This window comes from Phyllobates terribilis, unplaced genomic scaffold (genome assembly GCF_046119375.1).
Source record: "Phyllobates terribilis strain yellow unplaced genomic scaffold, ASM4611937v1 Scaffold_3__8_contigs__length_932513732, whole genome shotgun sequence".
Classification (NCBI taxonomy): Eukaryota; Metazoa; Chordata; class Amphibia; order Anura; family Dendrobatidae; genus Phyllobates; species Phyllobates terribilis.
The window spans coordinates 202,332,152-202,357,179 of NW_027362763.1; the positions used below are offsets into that span (position 1 = coordinate 202,332,152).

Here is a 25,028-nt window from a genome sequence, read left to right on the forward strand (position 1 = left end):
AATAAATACATATACATGAAAATACACAATATAATACCCAGGGGCAGCTATTTACACTGTCAGAGTTTCCTTCTTCAGTCTCTGTACCTGACAAGGGTCTGACCTCGTGTGCTACGTGTCGACCTACGTGGTACTGGGATGCGTGAGGCACTAGTATTTGCACTACCTCCCATTCTGTCAGTTCTAAGTGTTGGGGAACTGCAGGGTTGCCTTAACCTCTCTACAGGACTGGCAAGTATACCATTGGCTGGGCCTTCTTGCTCTGCTCCAACCTGGGATCCTTCTTCTGGGGATTCTTCTTGAGCAGGCTCTTCTGAAGCATTTACAGGTTCTACTTGCTGTGGAGGGTCTTCTGGCTGTTGAAAGAAGTTGATCACAGGTATTATTATTACTGCTCCTCCTGTTACGGATCCGGGTGGTGGAACCTCTGTGCTGCGGTGCAAGGAGGAACCCAGAGGGGCATAACTAAGTATTAACTCGGACCGACCTAGGTCGTACGGCGGCTAACGACTCCGTGACCAGGGACCGAGCAGAGGGACCAGGTGCTACTCTGGGGACGACCTTGTATGAGAGCAGGTGACTCCCACGGGTCAGAAGGCTGAGACTGACCGGTATAGCAGATGGGCACAGCAGGCAGGCTGACGAGTGGTCCTGGTGGATGGACTGGCAGACACAACAGGCGGGAGCCTCTAGGTAGGCTGTCAGGTGGTCACGGCAAGTGACGGGCAGGAGCCTCCAGGTAGGCTGACAGGTGATCACGGCAAGTGACAGGCAGGAGCCTCTAGGTAGGCTGTCAGGTGGTCATGGCAAGTGACGGGCAGGAGCCTCCGTGTAGGCTGACAGGTGGTCACAGCAAGTGACAGGCAGGAGCCTCTAGGTAGGCTGTCAGGTGGTCACGGCAAGTGACAGGCAGGAGCCTCCGGGTACGCTGACAGGTGGTCACAGCAAGTGACAGCAGGAGCCTCCAGGTAGGCACGGCAGGTAGCAAGCAGGAGCCTCCAGGTAGGCAGGCGGGCAAAGCCCATAGACAGACTGGCGGAAGACAGACTGTCGGGCTGGAGAGTAGTCAGGCTGGCGGACTGGACTGGTAGTCAGGCTGGCGGGCAGGACTAGTAGTCAGGCTAGCAGCGGGACCTGAGGGCTGAAGCAAAGGTAAGTACCCTGTGCATCAACTATTGCTCGGGCACCTCCATTTTGGAGGAGGTGCCTTATATATGGGAGGACCTCCAGCAATTGGCCGGGGACTCCTTAGGGCGGCGCGCGCGGCCCCTTTAAGAGGGAGGGAGCGCGCGCGCCCTAAGCACAGTGCCCGGGAAGCTGCGCGTGCCGGCAGCAGAAGCAGGAAGAGGAGCGTTGGAGGACGCCGGGCAGGGAGCGCGGCGGTGAGAGGGACGGCGTCTCTGCCTGGCAGGGGGCAGAGATGCCGATGCTACACTTCCTAGTTGAGGCCAATCTGCCGGGAAATCTCCTAAGTCAGTATGGAGTACTGCTTCTTTAGGCTCCTCCGGTACGGTGAGAGGCACTTCTTCTTGGGGCTTTAGCAGGTCTGGACACAACTTCAGATGGTCTCTAGATACCGTTGCAGTCGTTATTCCTCCGTCTTTGCTAATCAAAGAGGTCTTCTTGTTATCAAATCTTGAATTTAACACAGTGTAGGATTCTCTCTCCCACTGGTCATCAAGTTTGTGGTTTCTCCTTTTCCTCTTTAACACCACTTCTCCTGGTGTGAAGGGTTCTGCGGGCGCGCTTTTATTGTAGTGAGCTTCCTGCTTGTCCCTCACCCGAGTGAGACTGTCTTCGACACAGGCCTGTACTCTTCTGTACTGCTCCTGTCTGGTCGTGTCCCAGTCCTCAGTGGACATATCTGCTTCTGGTTCTACTACACCAAGCTCCAGGTCCATGGGCAACTTCCCGGGTCTGGCTCGCATGAGATATGCTGGAGTAAAATTGGTGGAACTCACAGGTATGTGGCAGTACAGATCTACCAGGTCAGGTAATAGGTCTGGCCACTGATTTCTCTCCTCTAGTGGTAAGGTCTTCAGCAGGTCGATGACGATGTTATTCATCTTTTCACAGAGACCGTTGGTTTGGGGGTGGTAAGGTGTAGTCCTGATCTTTTTACACCCGTACAAATGGCAGAACTCCTTGAACAATTCGGCCTCAAAGGCTGAGCCTTGATCTGTCAGCACCTGCTCCGGGTATCCATGGGGCCTGCAGAAGTACGCCTGAAACGTCTTCGCCGCAGTTTCTGCCGTCAGATCCTTGACGGGGGCGACCACCAGGAACCGGGAGTTGTGATCCACCATAGTCAGGGCATAGGAATATCCTGACCTGCTGGGTGACAGCTTGACATGGTCCAGGGCCACGATCTCCAAGGGACAAGTCGTCTTGATGGGTTGCAGGGGTGCCTTCTGGCTGCTGTAGTCCTTTCTTCTGAGGCTACAGGGTCCACAATTCCGGCACCACCTCTCGATGGAACTGCGCATTCCAACCCAATAAAACCGACACTTCAGCAGGGTTTCTAGCTTCTTCCAGCCAAAGTGCCCCGCCTGATCATGGTAGGCTTCCAACACCATCTGGATGTCTTTCTTGAGCACCACTATCTGCCATACCATCTCATGGGTTTTGGGGTTGACGTACCTCCGGCACAGCTTCTCTCTATAGATGAACAGCCGGCTCTTCTCATTCCACAGCTGCTTGGCTTGTAGAGACGCATCCTTCTCCAGGGAGGAACCTTCCTGGGTTATCAGCTGTTTGATACGGCTGACAACCGGGTCGCTGTCCTGGGTCTCCCTCCAGCTGTGGTGAGGCAGGGGGTTTAACGTCTTACCACGTTGCCTCCTTGAGGCTCGTTGCTCGTGGACCATCCTATTCCGATGAAAGGCAGGTAGTTCAATCTCCTCCAGGTCATCCACTTCTTCTTCAGTGTCCGACTGGTGGGGCATCCTGGACAGGGCATCGGCGTTGGCGTTCTTGCGGCCCGCCCGGTACTTAATAGTGAATTGGTAGTTTGACAGCCGAGCCATCCATCGTTGTTCCATGGCTCCTAGCTTGGCTGTTTCCAGATGAGTCAAGGGGTTGTTATCAGTGAAGGCAATGAATTTACTGGAGGCTAGGTAGTGCTTGAACCGCTCGGTGATGGCCCAGACCAGGGCCAGGAACTCTAACTTGAAGCTGCTATAGTTCTCCGGGTTCCTCTCGGTCGGGCGGAGCTTCCTGCTTGCATAGGCGATCACCTTCTCCTTGCCATTCTGCTTCTGACTCAGTACAGCTCCTAATCCTTTGTTGCTGGCATCAGTGTACAACAGGAACGGTTGGCTGTAGTCAGGGTAGGCTAGGATCTCTTCGCCGGTCAGGATCTCCTTCATCGCCTTAAAGGATTCAGCTTGCTCCTTACCCCAGTGGAACGGGGGGGTTTCTGCCTCTGGGGGACTGTCCTACCAGGAGGTCTTGCAGAGGTGCCGCTTTCTTAGTATAGTCCTTCACAAACCTCCGGTAATACCCAACTACTCTCAGGAACTGACGTACCTCCTTGAGGCTCTTCGGCTCCGGCCATTTCTGGATGGCAGTGACCTTCTAAGAGTCTGGTGCTACTCCCTCTGGACTAACGATGTGCCCCAGGAACTGTACCTTTCGCTTGAGCAGGTGGCACTTTGAGGGCTTCAGCTTCATCCCATACTGGGACAGTGACTCAAATAACTCTGCCAGGTGCTTCAAGTGGTCCTCATACGTTTTGGAGTACACTATCACGTCGTCCAGGTATAGTAGTACAGTCTCGAAGTTGCGGTGTCCCAGGCAGCACTCCATCAATCTCTGGAACGTTCCGGGGGCGTTGCAGAGTCCAAACGGCATACTATTGAACTCGCAGAGTCCCATCGGGGTGGTGAAGGCCGTCTTCTCCTGATCCTCCTCAGCAACAGCTACTTGCCAGTACCCACTAGTGAGGTCAAGGGTGGAGAAGTAATTTGCAGACTTTAAGGCAGCCAGGGATTCCTTTATACGTGGTAAATGGTATGCATCTTTATGTGTAATGCGATTTACTTGTCTGTAATCTACACACATTCTCATGCTTCCGTCCTTTTTCCTGACTAGAACTAGGGGAACTGCCCAGGGACTACAACTATCCCTTACTACCCCTTCCTTCTTCATGTCATGCAACATCTCCTTCGCCTTCTGGTAGTGTGCTGGTGGTATAGGCCTGTAACGTTCTTTGATGGGTGGATGGTCACCTGTGGGGATATGGTGTTGAACCCCCTTAATCCTCCCAAAGTCAAGTGGGTGCTTGCTGAATACCTGCACGTATTCCTGAACCACCCGGTGTACACCCTGCTTCTGATGGGCAGGAGTGGTGTCTGTCCCAACATGGAGCTGTTGACACCAATCCTCCACCTGGCTTGCCGGGTCATTATCCTCTACTTCGTCTGGTGAGGTTAAGGACTCCGCCGTGTGCTGCTCTACACCAACTCAGCATTTTCTGTTGGAGCAAGAGCAACACTTCTCCCAAACAGTTACTAACAATATTAGTGCCAAGTACCATATACAAGTCTCTATCATCAGGATTAGTCTCCACTACAATTAGTCCCTGGTCCTTCAGTTCCACTCTTCCCACCTTTACTGCCACATCCTTAACCAGGACTAGGTTAAGGGGGAGCCCGTTTGAGGCATAGACGGAAAGATTTGGATCTGGTGGGTGAAGTTCATCTATGGACCAGAACCTTTTGTAGAGGACATCAGGCATGATGGTTACCTGAGATCCTGTGTCTAGCAGAACGGGTGTTGCGATGCCGTCCAGCACAATGGACAGGAAATGTCTTCCTCCCACGAACCTGCAGTACCAGTTTGACGGGCCTGGGGGGTCTACTCCTGGGTGTCGGCCCTTGGCCCCAGAGTTTTCTCGTTTAAAGGACAGCTCTGGACGGCGTGACCTGTCTTGTGGCAGCGATGGCAGACAGGGTCCCTCGGTGGGCGGCATTGTTCGCTGGTCCTCCCAGGGGGTGGCGTTGTCCTCCTCCTCCTTCTCATCCAGGGGACATCCTCAGGGCTGTCGGCTAGCAGGATCCTTCCTTCTGCCTCGGGCTCCGTCCTCAGCTGCAGGGCACTCAGTACAGTGGTCAGGGTTTTGCTCAACTGACGCACTTCAGAGCGCAGGCTGTCCAGCTCACTAGGGGATGTTGCTTGCACCTTGGCTTCAGCAGCCACCGGGGAAAAGGTGGACGCTGCAGGCACTGGGGTGGCCCCACCCTGGTAACATTGGATCGCAGTGGTTTCCAGGGGCAGCCGTCCTTTTATAGCCATGTCCTTAAGGGTGTCAAAGGTGGCATCTGGATGATCCAGGGACCACCAACGCACAGTCCTGCTCTCCTCTTGAGACCTCAGTCCCCGGATAAACTGTTCCTTCAGCATTTTATTTTCATTATTGATGCTGGTTGGACTAACCTGTTTCAGAGCTCTCAGGGCCCCTTGTAAACGCCAGGCATAGTCCCAAACACTGTCCTCCGGTTGCTGAGAGCAGTTGTAGAACCTCATCCGGAGGTCTGTCTCAGTCCGATTCTCAAAGACAGTCTGTAACTTTTTAAAGATTGCGGACACTGACTCCTGGTCTGCGGTCGACCAGGTTTCTACTTCTCGCTCCGCAGCACCAGTCAATTGTCCCAATGCAACAGCGGCTCTTTGCTTGCCTGTCATAGAGTACATGTCCAGTATACCGCATATTTTCCTTTTGAATCCAAACAGGGTATCTGGTTTGCCGCTGTACTGGGGGAGCCACTTCGCTCCAGGGATGTACGGTAGGGCCATGGGTATGACAGGGGTTACAAGCCCTGCTGGTGGAGCGGCTGCTTCGGCCTGCTCGGCGCTGAGCGTGGGTTGAACATCGGGGCGGTTAACTGGTACTCCGACGTTGTGCTGTTCTTCGGACATTCTGGCGCCCCCCTAGCGAACCGTGGCCTACCTTCTTTTCCTTTCTTCCGGTAGGCCGCAGCTCCGCAGGTGACGTTCTTCCTTCAGGACCTTGCGTCGCTTGCGTCCTACGTCAGAGCGTTCACCGGCGCTCCTTCCAGGACCTGGTGCTTCCTGGTTTGACGTCGAGGCGTGGGGTGTGTCCGGGGCTTCTTGCGCTTCAGCAGGTACGCCTCTCAGTTTCCCGCGGTTACGCCCTTCTTCCCGCTCGGCGGCACAACAATGGTGGCGATCTTCGCCACAGTTAAATAAACAGTTTTGATTAAAGGCGCACAGCACCTGGTGGCAACGGGCACAACACTCCGTCGTTGCAGCGGGCACGGAATCCTGTTTGTGACGCCAGGAAGAGATGACGCGCCCAGGGGATGATGGGGACGACTCGGCGCCCGGGCCTTGCTGTTAGTTTTGGGGGATGTCGCGGTGGCCGGCTCCCGTGCCCGTACCCTGGGGTCACTCTTAAAAGCAAGGAATAATGTGGGAAAGGTGTATGGGAAAGGAGAATGTTCGTGACTCCACCCGTGGTGTCTGGTGAGGATCACCAGCGCTGCTACAGTCCTCTGAGGCCGGTGGTCAGGCAGCTTAGTTGGTGCGGCTCCCCACAGGTGGAGCCGGGCCTCAGGGCAGTGTAGGAAAAGGGGTGCAGGACAGAGGGGACCCAGTCGGGTCAGAAGAAGAATAGGCACACTCACAACAGTTCACTTCAGTACCTTTACTGGTGGTGTTTCAGGCACGATCCAGGGGACTGTAGGGTGAAGGGTGCATTTCAGGACTCTCCCCAGTGAGTGGGTGTGGGGCCTCCTGTTTCTTGCCTTTTCCTGATAAGTTTATGACCTGCCTGGAGCTAGGCCTAACTTGGTCTCTGTCTTGCACCTGCTGACCTGGTGGTAGGGCCTTCTGTTGGAGATCACACTCCCTGGTCTCTTGGGCCTCTGTGATTCCTGACCCTGGGATAACGGTCAGCTTCTGGTGTTCCTGGGACATGTAGTTCGCCAGGGGTTCCGGTTGTTTCTGCTGGTCCTAGAGATCCTTGCAGACACGGACCCGGTGTCCGGTATATGGTCTTGGGGTGAGCTGGCTAAGCTCCTCTGCCCCCTATGTAGCTCGCTTACTCCACTTGCCTTCGGCCGCGCTCGGGGCCCTCACTAGGCTACACACTGGCAGTAGGCCTCGCTACTCTTCACCGCTCTTACGGCGTCGGCACGCCTTAGGCTCACTAACCTGAGCTCAATGAGTCCGGGCTGGACTGACTTTCTAACAGACTTCACTCAGACTTAGACTCCAGACTGACTGACTGCCTAGCTCCACCTTCCCTATTTATATCCCTAACGGGCTCCCTCTGGTGGTCTGAGGTGGAAGGTGGAGGTGTGTGAATGCTATGAGGGCCTCTTGTGGAGGAATCCGTCCATGCACCCCTCTAGGATCTGTGGCACCAATGCGCAGCAGGGCGCCACACTCACACGTTACGTTTTTGCAGCGTTTTATTATGCAAATTTTCAGCTGCGTTTTACAGTACCAGCAAAGTCTATGCGATTTCAGAAATCTCATGCAAACACCTTGTTTTTTTTTGTCCTAAGTATTTTGTCAAATACCTTGGTTTTTGCAAAATGCAGCATGCTACTTCTTTCAGCGTTTTCGCAGCGTTTTTCACCCATTGAGAGCAATGCGTAGTGGAGAAAAAGCGCAGGTATCAGGTTATGCTGCATTTTTGGTGCAAAACCTGATGAAGTTGAATCAGGTTATTTTTTTTTTTTGCACCAAACTTTATCAGCATGCACAAGAGACAAATGTACAGTGACAACAACGCAGTAAAAAAAAAAAAAAAAAACATCAAAAATGCAGTAAAAAAAACTCAAGAAAACCTGCTTTTCTGAAGCAGCTTCTTTTCTGCCAAGAGAGCAGGTTTTGCCTGCGGGGAAAAAAAAAAAACGCATCAAAAACGCAACGTGTGAACATAGCCTAGTTAAATATCCTGTAAACATTATTCCATTCCATATCTCCTTCTTTGTATACGCAGGTGCAGTGAATTCCATGTACATGTTGTATTACGCCGTCTATAGTGTTTGGTTGGATGTGTATTTGTTTTGGTGACTGTGTATATCTGCATATTGTTAGTGCTTTGTGACATTCCTTACTACGAGCGCTGGGAGTGGCTGTGCAAATAGCACAAAAGAATGTGACATTATATTTCGTATATTGCAGGGAGCGGTTTGCTTCTAATGTCACCTTTAGCCAGTCACACTGTCTCTTTAATTTAGCATTTCCCTGTACACAGCGAGTGCACACGAGATACCTGTAGACCTTTTGTACTGCAGGAGAGCGGAATCTCATCATACAAAGCCCAGGAGCACAGGAGAGACAAGCCAGTCCCAGCTGCTGGCCCCCAGACACTGGACAAGGTAGGGGGGGCTGATCATTGTAGTTACATTTTGCAGATACAATCCTGCTGATCTAGGACCTCAAATGTCTGACTGCCACCCAGATACAGGTAGATACTAGTCACTCCTCTGGCAGCTGACAATACTCTGCTCCCTCCAGCACTTTGATCATGCTATACAGGTACTGAAACTGTTAAAAACACAATGGCGACACTATGATGGTGTCAATGGTGGTTGTACCCCCTGTAATGGATAGTCTTAGGGGTCCCACTGTGATTGGGTACTGTTGTGATCTATAATGCTTGGCTACAATCAGACAAGGTAGAACAGCAAAGCGTATGGGGGTTAAGGGTACCCTGGTGGACACCTACAAATCACTCTGCGTCAGCCAGGTTGTTTAGAGATAGGGCTATGGCAGTAATCTGAGTCTTCACTGTAGGTAAAGGAAAGCCTAGCTATGACTGTGCAGTGCTTAAAGGGTGTTCTCAAGTTTAGAAGTCGTAGCCTGTCCATCGGATAGAGAATAACATCCTAAATACGGAGGGTCCGACCACCTATCCTGGTAAACAGTGCTCTGGAGAGTGTGATTGTAGCTGTGGTCAATCATGGGCACTACCAAAGATCAGCCGAGCTCCGCGATCAGCTATCTGCGGCGGTCCCATTAAGAATGAATGGAGCGGCAGTGCGCATGATCGACCACCGCTCTATGCGCATGATTGACCACCACTGTATTCTCATGGGCACGGTTGTTGTGATCGATGGTGTTCTCAGCAGTCTGACGACCAGTGATCATGAGATATTTCCTATTCTTTCCATAGGGTATAACATAGGGGACAACTTCCAAAATTCAGAGTACCCCTTTAACATTTTCATATTGTCCCTGAATACTCCGATGGGATCTTGTTATTTATGTTGGTAATGAGATGGGTGATGTTCCATGGCATACCTGCACACTGCATTAGGACTTTATAATTGAACTGTTGTGATGGAAGTTTTCTTACTGCCATATTGTTTGGTACTGTCGCACGGATTCATGATAAACTTGGGTTTAGCATTACAGTGTAACTGAGTACCTTTGTGTCAATCTAATAATAACTGGGTAATGTTTTGGGTTTCCATAATCTTACTTGATATTGTAATATTGTGGGTTTTTGTAAAGTACCATATATATTAAGTACTGTAGTGGGGCCATAATATAACTGAATATTGTGATTAATATAATAATAACTGAGTAGCACGGTGGGCTTTGATAATATATCTAGGTACTATTATATCGTGGGTTTTAGTAAAGTAAATTTTGAGTACCACAGTGGGCTCCTAATACAAGTGGATATTGTGGTTGAATTTGATAATATATAAGAACTGTTAGTAGACGCTGCTTACTATGACTGGGCACTGGGATAATAGAACTAGATGCAACTATGGAGTTTCTAGCCTATGACTGATACTGATGATAGAATGCAAATAGTTAATGGCTCTGACTGGATTCTATAGTGAAACAGTCATTGAAAGATGGTGAGAAACCTCTTATAACGCGACCAAGACTGCAAGATGACATGGAAAAGGTCATTGCCCTAATGGTCACTTTTCTGTACTATCCCTTTTTAAGAAAGGAGTGATGAGTAATGTCTTATATGATACTGTAGCTATTATGTTCACGCGGGCAAAATAAATCATATTGCTTTTAATGCGATATTCCCACAGATTTTTTATTTCTGGGGTCTCACCTGATGAGGAGAACGCAATTAAAGGGATTGTGTCAGTAGGATCAACCCTCCTCAACCATCTATATAGGCATGAAACTTATAGGAAGCTGAATAAAATGATACCTTGATATCTGCGATCCGATGTCTTATTCCAAAGAAATCTATGTTTATCTTTTATGTAAATGAGCTCATAGAATCATAGAATCTATGATTCTATGATTCTATGATAAATGAGCTGTTAAGATCTATGGGCCGGACATAGATCTCCCAGAGAATCTTCATCCACAGCTTATTTTAAATGAAAGGGGGCATTAATAGTGTGAGACATGTAATGACTGACAGTCTACTTTCTGGATCTACATGTCTCACACTGGTAATGTCCCTTTCATTTACAATAATCTCTGGAGGCACATTTTTGGGGAGATCTGTGTCCAGCTCATAGATCTTAACAGCTCATTTACATATTAAGAAAAACATGGATTTCTCTAGAATAAGACATCGGATCACAGAGTTCAAGGTGTCATTTTATTCTATTTTCTATGACGTTCATGCCCATATACTGTAGATGGCTTAAGAAGGTTGATCAGATATACAGGGTGGGTCATTTATATGGATACACCTAAATTAAATTGGAATGGTTGGTGATATCAACTTCCTGTTTGTGACACATTAGTATATGGGAGGGGGAAAACTTTTCCAGATGGGTGGTGACCATGGTGGCCATTTTGAAGTCGGACATTTTGGATCCAACTTTATTGTTTTCAATGGGAAGAGGGTCATGTGACACATCAAACTTATTGAGAATTTCATAAGAAATTGATTTTAATGTAACTTTATTCTTTCATGAGTTTTTTACAAGTTTATGACCACTTATAAAATGTGTTCAAAGTGCTGCCCATTGTGTTGGATTGTCACTTCAACCTTCTTCTCCCACTCTTGACTCACTGATAGCAACACCGCAGAAGAAATGCTAGCACAGGCTTCCAGTATCCGTTGTTTCAGATGCTGCACATCTCGTATCTTGATGGTATGGTGTGTTTTTTTGGGGTACAAAGATAGTGGGGGCCATTCTTCATCAATGGAAGCCTCAATGCCACTGGATATCTGAAATTGCTACATGATGATGTGTTGCCCTCTTTATGCACTGAAGATGGCATGTTCCCTGAGTTTTTCCAACAAGATGGAGCACCACCACATTATGGGTGTCAGGTCCGAGCATTCCTACATGAACAGTTACCTGGAAAGTGGATTGGTCATCGTGGGCCAGTTGAATGACCACCAAGGTCTCCCGAAATGACCCCCTAGACTTTTATCTTTGGGGTCATCTGAAGGCAATTGTCTGTGAAGATACGAGATGTGCAGCATCTGAAACAACGGATACTGGAAGCCTGTGCTAGCATTTCTTCTGCAGTGTTGCTATCAGTGTGTCAAGAGTGGGAGAAGAGGGTTGCATTGACAATCCAACACAATGGGCAGCACTTTGAACACATTTTATAAGTGGTCATAAACTTGTAAAAAACTCATGAAAGAATAAAGTTACGTTAAAACCAAGCACACCATTGTTTGAAATTCTCAACAAGTTTGATGTCACATGACCCTCTTCCCATTGAAAAAAATAAAGTTGGATCCAAAATGGCCGACTTCAAAATGACCGCCATGGTCACCACCCATCTGGAAAAGTTTTCCCCCTCCCATATACTAATGTGCCACAAAAGGGAAGTTGATATCACCAACCATTCCCATTTAATGTAGGTGTATCCATATCAATGGCCGACCCTGTATATTAGATAGTCCCTTAGACAATAAATGGGATGCTATGCGTGCTTGACCGTCACTCAGTACTGCAGACCCTCGTTCTTGAGGTGGGTGAGAGTTGCAGGTTATCACTTATCCTGGCGGTAGGTAAACCTGCTCCAGGTATGGGAATGTGTCTGCGTATAAGATTAGCTTATGGCTAGGTATTTAAGTTAGGGCCTGACTCTCCCCGGTTTTACTTTCATGGGTCTATTTATAAGACGGCGAATGACTCATTCTTGTTAGCGTGCACTCCTGCAGTCACATGGTCCGACGCTCGCACCACTATGTCTGTGTTCTGAATGGACCTAGACATATTTAATTTGGGTGGCTACGCTGTATCATCGAGGTGAGGACTGCTTGAGATGTAGCAATGTTTTCCACTGTTCTTTTCTCAAACATTTACTAAGTAGTGTAATCTGGAAATGTTCAGGCTGCAGATCACATTTGGATTCCATGTATAATGGTGTAATGATAACAATTACATGTGCCATTAATACTCTAATATTACATTTCTAATTACATTAGTTAGTAATCAAATAACTTGTAACACAGTCAGCCTTTAGAGCATGTAGTTGGGTGAGTGCAATTATTTTGCAGGGTTGCTGTGTCCTAGTACAGTTGGAGCAGAGCGGCGTACATTGACATGCCATAAAGTCAGCCCAGGTATAATCCGCCGTGCTGTTTGTGCAAGGCACCAAAGTCCTTGTGTGCAGTGCAATATCCATCAAGGAAGTGGCTACAGTATTATTGCTTTTGCCTTATATACTGACTTTAGGATACACGTGATCTCCATCTCTCTAAAAATTGCCCATGCTATGAAAATCTTTGGAATTTCTCTCCATATTTTAAACACAAGTTACACCATTAAAGCCGAGTACAGTGTCTGGTTACTTTCAGTTGTTTCTTAGAGAATGCATGATGCAGAGATTCTCCTGCTCGACCTCCACTGTATGGAGAAAAGCCCAATTTTTGGGGATCTAAGTGCGATCCCATCAGTTATCCCCAGTGAACAGTAAGCTATCCTTTGTCCTATTGAAAACATTCAATTCTTGATAAAACCCTTAAGGCTTCATGCACGTGGTGATACCATCTAAACATGTTGTATGGCTCCGTAATGGGCATATGCTGTACCCCCTATTTTATATGGAAGCAAAGGTTTTTTTAATTAATTTATATGGAACCTTTGAGTAAAAATATCGCGGCATGATTCATTGCAGTTTTTTCTCAATAATTCTAAACTAAGTACCCCATACTGAAATAAATTACATCAAAGCACCCCTCCCAATTCAAAGACTATATACCCAGCTTGCACCTATTTAAAGCACTTTATAAAAACTGTGGTACCAATAAAATAAAATAGAATTACAGAATAACCTTACAGGACAGGATGAAATGCAGCCTGTATGTGTATCTATACTTTGGTCACACAGGCTGACTGCTGACAGAATATAATCTGTGAATAGTAGCTGGTAATACTTAAAAGAAATCAGCTTTAAAAAAAGCAAAGAGAAAGTAGAGAGACTCTGCTTAGAGTTATGAAACAGAGAAACGGATCGGGCTCGTGAAATCCCTTTAGTCACAGTGATTGCAGTCAGTTAGCTGAAAGCAGCGTGGTTTCTTTTTGATCCTGGCATTTGTCACTGGAGTGTTACACATGAATGTAACCGTCCGTGTAAGACTGTGTATAATGTGGATGTGACAGTGACTGTGTATAATGTGGATGTGACAGTGACTGTGTATGATGTGGATGTGACAGTGACTGTGTATGATGTGGATGTGACAGTGACTGTGTATGATGTGGATGTGACAGTGACTGTGTATGATGTGGATGTGACCGTGTATGACTGGGTATAATGTGGATGCGACCGTGTATGACAGTGTATGATGTGGATGTGACAGTGACTGTGTATAATGTGGATGTGACAGTGACTGTGTATGATGTGGATGTGACCGTGTATGACTGGGTATAATGTGGATGCGACCGTGTATGACAGTGTATGATGTGGATGTGACAGTGACTGTGTATGATGTGGATGTGACAGTGACTGTGTATGATGTGGATGTGACAGTGACTGTGTATGATGTGGATGTGACCGTGTATGACTGGGTATAATGTGGATGCGACCGTGTATGACAGTGTATGATGTGGATGTGACAGTGACTGTGTATAATGTGGATGTGACAGTGACTGTGTATGATGTGGATGTGACCGTGTATGACTGGGTATAATGTGGATGCGACCGTGTATGACAGTGTATGATGTGGATGTGACAGTGACTGTGTATAATGTGGATGTGACAGTGACTGTGTATGATGTGGATGTGACCGTGTATGACTGGGTATAATGTGGATGCGACCGTGTATGACAGTGTATGATGTGGATGTGACAGTGACCGTGTATGACTGTGTATAATGTAGATGTGACAGTGTAAAATGTGGTTGTGACCATGTAAGACTGTGTATGATGTGGATGTGACTGTTTATTATTTATGTGACAATGTATGATGTGGATATGATGTGAATTATATGGATGTGAAAGTGTATGACTGTGTATGATATGTTTGTGCCTGTGTATGATATGTATGTGCCTGTGTTTGATATGTATGTGACTGTGTATGATATGTATGTGACTGTGTATGATATGCTTGTGACTGTGTATGATATGTATGTGCCTGTGTATGATATGTATGTGCCTGTGTATGATATGTATGTGTCTGTGTATGATATGTATGTGACTGTGTATGATATGTTTGTGACTGTGTATGATGTGTATGTGCCTGTGTATTGACGCGCCCCCTGGGCCTCTGTTGTGCAGCGTTGCGCATGCGGGGAATACCCGGAGCCGGATCTGATAGGGGTAGTAGTCCTCGTGGCGGTGACCCGGTCCGTGCCCAGGGTGTCAAACCAAGTGGCAGAACTTAGAATAAGATGTTATATTGTTCGACTACACCACCCGTTGATTGCGGCTATGAAGCCACCGCTGCAGGGCAGACCGCTGAGGCCGGTGGTACGGGTGTGCAGCGTGGATAGTATAACCCCCAACGGGAGGGGTATGGCCTCAGGGCAGCGGACGTGGATGATGGGGATAGCAGAATTGCACGCAGGCACTAGGAACCACTCAGAGACGGTGCGGTGTAGTTCAGGGTCTTTACTGGTGGCAAAGGTAGACCCTCCCGGGAGTACTGGCTAGCGATCGGGGCCTGGTCAGTCCGTGAGCAGATAGGATCTCCCCCGGCCAGGCGGAGTTGTAGGCCTCCCCAACTTATTGTACTCTCCCTGGCTACCTTGCTAGAAGCGGGTAAAAGTAGCCCACGTCCCTGAGTGTACCGTGTGGTGCTCACCCGTATGGCCGGTGACTCGGGGCCTTCTGGTAGCCTCCGCTCCACAACGGCGGTGCTGGTCCCTTGCGTGTGACCGTGCCTTCGGGTTTCTTGGCCAGAGGACCTGAAATCCCCTGCCGGTCGGTTTCTGCTGCTGGGTATGGATCAGTCCCCACTGCCTCGGACTCCGTGTCCGGTGAGATCTCTTCAGTCAGGACGAGCTCTACAGCTTCCAGTCTCTGACCCCTTTTATCACTGCTCCCACAGAGCTCCTGATCTTGCTCTCCCTGTATCTGCTCCACTCCAGACCAGACTGTGTCTCTGTCTGGGACTCCTCTTCTTCTCCTCTAACCCCGCCTCAGCCCCAGTTTATATCGGGGAAGTTCTTCCCCTCCCAGGACTGGGCAGGAAGTGTTGCATGCTTAGGGTTCCTGACCAGGAGACCTCCCACCTGCTCTCAGACGTAATATTGCTATTACTGTGGTAACCAGACCCCTGGGGTGCCACATTCCCCCCTAGTAAAATTTAGTACTCCGGGACTAAACATATTTTTTGAAAACATAACAGGGTATAAACAGGAACAATACAATAAGGGAAAACACGTTAGGGCGGTCACAGCGTGTCCGCAACCGGGTGCAGTTTTTGAAGCAATAAGGGTGTCCATTTCACCAAAGAACAGGGAGCCGTAACCAGGTGGGGGTCTGTCCTACCCCGAGTCTTTAGCAGTCTTAGTCCATTCCTGGGTTACGCTCCAAACATATATACAAAGAATTCCGGTTAATCCACAAAAGACACCTATAAAATAACTGAAAAAACATAATTATTTACAAGCAACAGTAAACAGGTAAATACCAATAAAACAGTCTGAACACTTTAGATCCTCCAACGTACTGGCAACTGGCCTCTAGTGGCCCTAGTAGACCTACGGAGCTTACTGACCGGTCCTAAGCTACAGGGTGTAGGAGCTGTCAAAGGTAAGCTGGGCAGCTGTCTACGGGTTCTTTGGCTCACTAGGGGCACGGCAGGCTCACTATAAGCAGAGGGTCGATTCTCCTGGTCTGCTTGTGTGGGGTCTTCTGCCTCCTGGACCGGCTGCTCTTCCAGCTCTACCTGTTTTTCCGTAGGCACTTGGGATGCTGGCTGGAGGAAGGTGAGGACGGGTACCACAACAGCGCCATTTACTTGTGTCCAAGACCGAGGGAAGTCTCCGAGTACAGTACTGACCATTTCTTCCCTTTCCTCTGCGGGTCGAGGGTTTTCTTGATCTTCTTCAGGGTTTCGTAGCTGCTCGGGACACTTCTTCAGGTGATCTCGGGAGACAATGGCTGTGGTTTCTCCTCCATCCTTACTGATTGTGCAGATTTTTGGGTTTTCATGGCTTGATGGCAGTACGGTGTACGGGTCCTTCTCCCACTGGTCGTCCAACTTGTGGAGCCGTCTCTTCCTTTTCAAGACCTGCTCTCCAGGTAACAGGGGAACAGCGGGAGCATACTGGTTGTAAGTCTTCTCCTGTCTTTCTCTTGCTTGACAGAGACTTCGCTCAACGCTCTCCTGTACTTTCCGGTACTGCTGCTGCCTCTCTGTGTCCCAGTCTGCTTCTGGTGAAGTGTCCTCGGGTGTCAGGACTCCCATATCCAGATCAACAGGCAGCTTACCAGGTCTTGCTCTCATTAGGTAAGCCGGGGTACAGTTGGTAGAACCTACAGGGATGTGGTTGTATAGGTCCACCAGATCAGGCAGTTTCTCAGGCCACAGACTGCGTTCTTCCAGGGGCAACGTTTTCAGAAGGTCTATCACCACCTGGTTCATCTTCTCGCAGAGTCCATTGGTTTGCGGATGATAGGGTGTTGTTCTTATCTTCCGGCAGCCATACAGAGTGCAGAACTCCTGGAAGACTTCCACTTCAAAGGCAGGTCCCTGGTCCGTCAGCACCTGCTCTGGGTATCCGTGTGGACGGCAGAAGTGCTGCTGAAAGGCTCTAGCTGCTGTTTGAGCCGTTAAGTCCTTGACGGGGACTACAACCAAGAACCGGGAGTAGTGATCCACGATGGTTAACGCATAGACGTAGCCACTTCTGCTGGGGGTCAGTTTTACATGATCCAAGGCTACCAGTTCCAACGGCTGCCTGGTGATGATGGACTGCAGGGGAGTCTTCTGACTGGCACGGTCCTTCCTTCTTAGGTTGCATGGGCCACAGTCTCTGCACCACCTCTCGATGGTTCCTCTCATGCCTACCCAGTGGAACCGCCCGCGCAGCAGGAACTCCAGCTTCTTCCATCCGAAGTGCCCAGCTCCGTCGTGGTATGCCTCCAGTACCATAGTCGCGTCTCTTCTTGGCACCACTACTTGCCAGATCAGTTCATGCGTCCGGGAGTTAACCATTCTACGGCACAACTTCCCCTTGTAAAGGAACAGTCGACTCTTCTCAGCCCACAGTTTCTTGGTTTCCTCCGGAGCGTCTGGGTCAAGACGAGCATCTGGCTGAGTCAGCATCTCCTTCACCAGTCGGACGGCGGGGTCACTGTCTTGCGTTTCCGCCCAGTTGTAATGAGGTAAGGGGTTGAACGTAGCGGATTGCTTACCACTTACAAGGTGGGAATACTGGGTAGTCCCATGACGGTGGAACGCGGGGAGTTCAACTTCTTCCAGTTCCTCTGGATCTTCCCCTACGTCCGGTAGGTTTGGCATTCTGGACAAGGCATCCGCGTTGGTATTGGAGCGTCCTGCCCGGTATTTGATCGTGAATTCATAGTTGGACAGGCGGGCCATCCATCTCTGCTCCAGGGCACCGAGTCTTGCAGTGTCCAGGTGTGTCAACGGGTTGTTATTCGTGTACACGGTGAACCGGGAAGAGGCGAGGTAGTGCTTAAAGCGTTCGGTGACTGCCCACACCACTGCCAGGAACTCTAGCTTGAATGAGCTGTAATTCTCAGGGTTTCTTTCGGTGGGTCGCAGTTTTCGGCTGGCGTAAGCAATTACCCGTTCTCTCCCCTGCTGGATCTGGGACAGTACGGCTCCTAGCCCGATGTTACTTGCGTCGGTGTAGAGGATAAAGGGCTGGCTGTAATCAGGGTATGCCAGGATTTCATCCCCCGTGAGGGCCATCTTCAGCTGGCGGAAGGACTCTTCTTCCAGCTTCTCCCATCTGAAGGGCGGCTTCTGGTTCTTGGCCTTCCTGGACTGGCCTATCAGGAGGTCCTGCATAGGAGCTGCCTTTTTGGTGAAACCGGGAATGAATCTTCGGTAGTAGCCTACCAACCCGAGGAACTGCCGTACTTCCCTTACGCTGGAGGGTCTTGGCCATTCCTTAATCGCGGTGATCTTATCAGGGTCGGGAGCCACTCCGTCAGCACTCACCACGTGTCCCAGGTACTGCACTTTTGGTTTTAGCAGGTGACACTTCGACGGTTTCACCTTCAGACCGTAGTTTGCCAGGGCTTCAAACACTTCCGCCAGGTGTTTCAGGTGGTCCTCGTAGGTTTTGGAATAAACTATAACATCGTCCAGGTACAGCAGGACCGTCTCAAAGTTCCGGTGTCCCAGACAGCATTCCATCAATCGTTGGAAGGTTCCTGGTGCGTTGCAGAGTCCGAACGGCATGCAGGTAAACTCGCTAAGTCCCATCGGGGTGGTGAATGCGGTCTTCTCCCGGTCCGCCTCTGCTACAGGAACCTGCCAGTACCCGCTAGTGAGATCCAAAGTGGAGAAGAAGTTAGCAGATTTTAAAGCAGCCAAAGACTCCTCTATCCTTGGTAAGGGGTACGCATCTTTGTGTGTGATACGGTTGATTTTCCGGTAGTCTACACACATTCTCATGGTGTTGTCTTTTTTTTTAACCAAGACTAGTGGAGCTGCCCAGGGGCTACAGCTATCCCTGATTACCCCAGCCTCCTTCATGTCTCTAAGCATCCCCTTGGCGTGTTGGTAGTGTGCAGGGGGTACGGGTCGGTATCTCTCCTTTATGGGAGGATGGTCTCCCGTGGGGATGTGGTGTTCTACCCCCTTTACTCGCCCGAAGTCTAACGGGTGTTTACTAAACACTCTCTCGTACTCTTGAACCACCCGATAGACTCCCTGTTTCTGGTGTGAGGGAGTGGAGTCAGTACCCAAATGTAGTTGCTGACACCAGTCCTCCATTTGTTGCTTAGAGCCGTTACCTTCCTCTGGTTGAGATGGAGGCAAGGGTTCCACGGCCTGTACAGAATTCTGGTTTATGGTGAACAATTTGGCTAGCGTGGCATACCGGGGCAGGTGTACTTCTCTCTCCCCGATATTTATGATGCGAACGGGCACCCTCCCATGGCGTACATCGACCACCCCCCGTGCTGTCAAAATGGTGGGCCTACTGTCTGAGTAGACTGGTTCCACCATTGCCTGGTAATCTCTACCTCTCAGACCAATAGCTGCCCGGCACCAAATCATCATTTCACTTTTCGGGGGCATGGCAATAGGGAAAGGGTCACACATTCTCACGCTACCAATCTCACCACCGGAGAGTTCCACCTGTTGCCGTCGCATCAGTGCCCGGATCTCTTTTTGGAGCACTCGCTGCTGGCCGGAACTGGCGTTCTTGGCAACCTGCTGTAAAATGAGAATCACCTCTGCAAGACAATTTTCAATCACATTAGTTCCTAGAGTTATCTTTGGGTGACTCTCGCGCTTGTCAATGTCCACAATGATCAGTCCCTGTGCTGCCAGTTCGACTTTACCGATTTTAATGGTCATCTCTTTAAATCCAATCTGTGGCACGGGCTGACCATTGCTGGCGATGATACTCAAGTCGTCGTCAGGGTAGCGGGTTATATCCGAGTCATTCCAGTACTGCTTGAAGAGCACGTACGGGATGGTGGTGACCTGTGACCCGGTGTCCAGTAGGGCACTCATAGGAATGCCATCCAGTACCACAGGCAAGACTGGACGTCCTGCCACGTATTTGTCACGCCAGTTCGATGGGCCTGGTGATCTTATTCCTAGGGGTTGGCCCTCTACCCCAGGTTGTGCCAGTTTTAAAGGACAGTACCTTGCCATATGTCCGGGTTGATTGCAGCGGCGGCAGATGGGTTGTCCGTCCTCGTTGTATCGGTCGCTGGGTTTTCCTCTGGCCGGTGGGGTCCTCCTTGGTCGGCGCCACGGGATGTCCTCCGGTCCGGATGCCAGCTGGATCTTCCCTGGAGTAGAAACCTGTAAAGACTGCACAGTTCGGGTTAGCGCAGCAACGCTTTTAGTTAGCTCTTGGACCTGATGGTGCAGGTCTGTAGCCGGGTCATTGTTTAAAGCCTGCGCATCAGCTCCCACAGGCCCTGCCGACAAGGGCGCCGTCTCCTGGTGGTAAGTGGTAGTAGGGCGTCTGTGGGTCACAGCGCCACCTGGTGCCGGTTCTCGGAGCACCCGGATGGCTCTGTCCTTGAACTGTGCAAAGTCCAGATGAGGGTCCTGTAAGGCCATTGCCCGCAACTGGGTTCGGTGGGCATTGCAATGTAGACCCTCTATAAATTGTTCAGTCAACAGCTTGTCTTCGTTTCCCACGCCGTCAGGGTCGGCCTGCTTAATGGCTCTCAGGGCCTCTTGTAGGTTTAGTGCATAGTCCCTTATATTCTCATGTGCTCGCTGCTTGCACCCGTAGAATCTAAGCTTGATCTCGGCTGAGGTACGGGTATCAAAGGTGTCCTTCAGCCGGGCTAGTATCTCTGCGACAGTCCTCCTCCTCCCGAGTGGCCAGGACTTTACCTCCCTTTGGGCTGCCCCTGTTAATTGAGCCACCAGGATGCTCACTTTTTGCTCCTCTGTGAGGGGGTACACCTGGAAGAGGCTATCCAGCCTTTCTCTGAAGTCATTTAGGGTATGTGACTCCCCTGAGTACTGGGGTAGCCAGGCTGCCCCCGGGATATAGGGCATAGTGAAAGGCATGACCGCAGCAGCGGTGGCGCTGGCGGTGGCTGTGGCAGTGAAGCTCTCCTCTGTATCCGACATCCTCCTCCCCCCTAGTGGACCGTGGCCTACCTTGCGATGATCCTCTTCCGTAGGCCGCGGCTCCGCAGTGGATCGTCAGGGTTGAGGACCTTCCGTCGTGCTCCTGTGACGTCAGCGTCTGCTGGGCTCCTTCCAGGACCTTACGCAACGTCCGGACGTGAGGCGGAGCTTCAGTTCTCGCGCGCTTTCGGAGTCCACGCCCCTCTTCTTCCCGCGCGGCGTCCTCAAGATGGCGTCCAATGGCGGGAAAACTCCACAGATGGCGGGAAGAAGGCAGAAGATGGCGTCGGATGGCGGGAAAACTCCACGGATGGCGGGAAACTTCACCACAGGTAAGTATAAAAGTCTCTTTTTCAGGCACGCAGTACCCGGTGGTTACGGGCATGGAATCCTGCCGACTACGCCAAAGTTGACGCGCCCCCTGGGCCTCTGTTGTGCAGCGTTGCGCATGCGGGGAATACCCGGAGCCGGATCTGATAGGGGTAGTAGTCCTCGTGGCGGTGACCCGGTCCGTGCCCAGGGTGTCAAACCAAGTGGCAGAACTTAGAATAAGATGTTATATTGTTCGACTACACCACCCGTTGATTGCGGCTATGAAGCCGCCGCTGCAGGGCAGACCGCTGAGGCCGGTGGTACGGGTGTGCAGCGTGGATAGTATAACCCCCAACGGGAGGGGTATGGCCTCAGGGCAGCGGACGTGGATGATGGGGATAGCAGAATTGCACGCAGGCACTAGGAACCACTCAGAGACGGTGCGGTGTAGTTCAGGGTCTTTACTGGTGGCAAAGGTAGACCCTCCCGGGAGTACTGGCTAGCAATCGGGGCCTGGTCAGTCCGTGAGCAGATAGGATCTCCCCCGGCCAGGCGGAGTTGTAGGCCTCCCCAACTTATTGTACTCTCCCTGGCTACCTTGCTAGAAGCGGGTAAAAGTAGCCCACGTCCCTGAGTGTACCGTGTGGTGCTCACCCGTATGGCCGGTGACTCGGGGCCTTCTGGTAGCCTCCGCTCCACAACGGCGGTGCTGGTCCCTTGCGTGTGACCGTGCCTTCGGGTTTCTTGGCCAGAGGACCTGAAATCCCCTGCCGGTCGGTTTCTGCTGCTGGGTATGGATCAGTCCCCACTGCCTCGGACTCCGTGTCCGGTGAGATCTCTTCAGTCAGGACGAGCTCTACAGCTTCCAGTCTCTGACCCCTTTTATCACTGCTCCCACAGAGCTCCTGATCTTGCTCTCCCTGTATCTGCTCCACTCCAGACCAGACTGTGTCTCTGTCTGGGACTCCTCTTCTTCTCCTCTAACCCCGCCTCAGCCCCAGTTTATATCGGGGAAGTTCTTCCCCTCCCAGGACTGGGCAGGAAGTGTTGCATGCTTAGGGTTCCTGACCAGGAGACCTCCCACCTGCTCTCAGACGTAATATTGCTATTACTGTGGTAACCAGACCCCTGGGGTGCCACAGTATGATATGTTTGTGACTGTGTATGATATGTATGTGCCTGTGTATGATATGTTTGTGACGCGCCCCTGGGCCTGTGTCGCGCTGCGTTGCGCACGCGGGAGCTTACCCGGAGCCGGATCTGTTGAGGGTTGTAGTCTCGTGGCGGTGACCCGGTCCGTGCCCAGGGAGTCAAACTGAGCGGCGATGTATTAGCGATAGATGTTGGACGACTACGCCACCCGTTGAGTACAGCTAAGGAGCTGCTGCTGCAGGGCAGACCGCTGAGGCCGGTGGTAGGATTGTGCAGCATGATAGTATAACCCCCAACGGGAGGGGTATGGCCTCAGGGCAGCCGACGTGGATGATGGGGGTAGCAGGAACCACTCGGAGACGGTACTGTGTAGTTCAGGGTCTTTACTGGTCACAAAGATAGACCCTCCCGGAGTACTGGCTAGCGATTGGGGCCTGGTCAGTCCTTGAGCAGATGGGATCTCCCCTGGCCAGGCGGAGTTGTAGGCCTCCCAAACTAACGATACTCTTCTGGCTACCTTGCTAGAGGCAGGTATAAGTAGCCCACGTCCCTGAGTGTACCGTGTGGTGCTCACCCGTATGGCCGGTGACTCGGGGCCTTCGGGTTTCTGGGCCAGAGGACCTGCAATCCCCTGCCGGTTGGTTTCTGCTGCTGGATAGGAGTTAGTCCCCACAGCCTCGGACTCCGGGTCCGGTGATCACTTCTCAGTCAGGGCGAGCTCTGCAGCTGCCAGCCCCTGACTCCTTGTAACACTGCTCCCACAGAGCTCCTGTTGTTTTGTTCCTATATTTGCTTCTTTCCTCTGCTTCTTCTCTACTTCTGGCATGGCCCAGGAGCTGGGCCCAGCCGGAGCCACAGCTCCCTGTCAGCCCTCCTGGCTGAACTCTCCCTCTCAACTCCCTAACCCTGCCTCAGCCCCAGGTTTATCTAGGGGAAGTCCTTCCCCTCCCAGGACTGGGCAGGAGGTGTGGCATGCATAGGATTCCTGACCAAGAGACCTCCCACCTGCTCTCAGACATAACATTGCCGTTACTGTGGAAACCAGACCCCTGGGGTGCCACATTCCCCCCTAGTGAAATTTAGTACTCCGGGACTAAACATATTTTTAGAAAAACATAACAAGGTATAAACAATAATAATACAATAAGAAAAACACATGAAGATGGTTACGGCGTGTCCGCAACCGGGTGCAGTCTTTGAAGAAAACAAAGGTGTCCATTTCACCAAAACAGGGAGACGTAACCAGGTAGGGGTCTGTCCTGCCCCGAGTCCTTAACAGTCTTTAGTCCATTCCTAGGTTACGCTCCAACCATGTACAAGGATTCCCGGTAAATCCACCAAGGACTCCTATAAATAACTAGAAACACATAATTATTTACAGGATATGGCCGCTCTCAGTCCTCGGCCAGGTAGAGGGAAAGAACGACCGCTCTCAGTCCTCGGTCAGTGGGGATAAGGAATGGCTGCTCACAGTCCTCAGCCTGGTTTAAGATAGGGGCACATGGGGAACAATTCACTAATCCCAACGGGGACCATATTTTAATTAGCAGCAGTCCTTGTACCCTTACGGGTAACTATTTACAGCTCTTTATTCACGCTACTTCCCTTCAGTAGCTATGTCCTCTTTGTGCTCCCTCCTGAGGGTAGTCCTCAGACCCGTCCGGGTCCTCTTGGCTTTCCTCGTATTGGTAGTACTGCAGCTCCTCCTCGGTTAGCTGGGTTAGTATCTCTGCGACAGTCCTCCCCCCAGGTGGCCAGGACTTTACCTCCCTTTGGGCTGCCCCGGTTAATTGGGCCACCAGGATGCTCACTTTTTGCTCCTCTGTAAGGGGGTACACCTGGAAGAGGCTATCCAGCTTTTCTCTAAAGTCATGCAGGGTATGTGACTCCCCTGAGTACTGGGGTAGCCAGGCTGCCCCCGGGATATAGGGCATGGTGAAAGGCATGACCGCAACAGCGGTGGCGCTGGCGGGGGTTGAAGCGGTGAAGCTCTCCTCCGTATCCGACATCCTTCTCCCCCCTAGTGGACCGTGGCCTACCTTGCGATGATCCTCTTCCGTAGGCCGCGGCTCCGCAGTGGATCGTCAGGGTTGAGGACCTTCCGTCGCGCTCCTGTGACGTCGGCGTCTGCTGGGCTCCTTCCAGGCCCTTACGCAACGTCCGGACGTGAGGCGGGGCTTCAGTTCTCGCGCGCTTTCGGAGTCCACGCCCCTCTTCTTCCCGCGCGGCATCCTCAAGATGGCGTCCAATGGCGGGAAAACTCCACGTGTGGCGGGAAGAAGGCTGAAGATGGCGCCGGATGGCGGGAAAACTCCACCGATGGCGGGAAGGAAGCGGAAGATGGCGCCGGATGGCGGGAATCTTCACCACTGGTAAGTTTGAACAGTCTTTTTCAGGCACGCAGTACCCGGTGGTTGCGGGCACGAGATCCTGCCGAC

The 25,028-nt window shown here is 50.9% G+C and overlaps 1 protein-coding gene across 4 annotated transcripts in view; it reads left to right on the forward strand.

Annotated features, from left to right (window-relative positions):
- NGEF (neuronal guanine nucleotide exchange factor) overlaps positions 1-25,028 on the forward strand; it is a 235,068-nt gene that overhangs the window by 4,186 nt on the left and 205,854 nt on the right. For 2 of the 4 annotated variants that reach the window (XM_073674495.1, XM_073674492.1), the window contains exon 1: positions 8,132-8,354. The exons of 1 other annotated variant lie outside the window; for it this stretch is intronic. The gene's annotated coding sequence lies outside the window, so the exon portion shown is untranslated. Of the gene's footprint in view, positions 1-8,130; positions 8,355-25,028 lie in introns of those variants that run through there. One more of the 4 variants, XM_073674493.1, reaches the window with a different exon arrangement.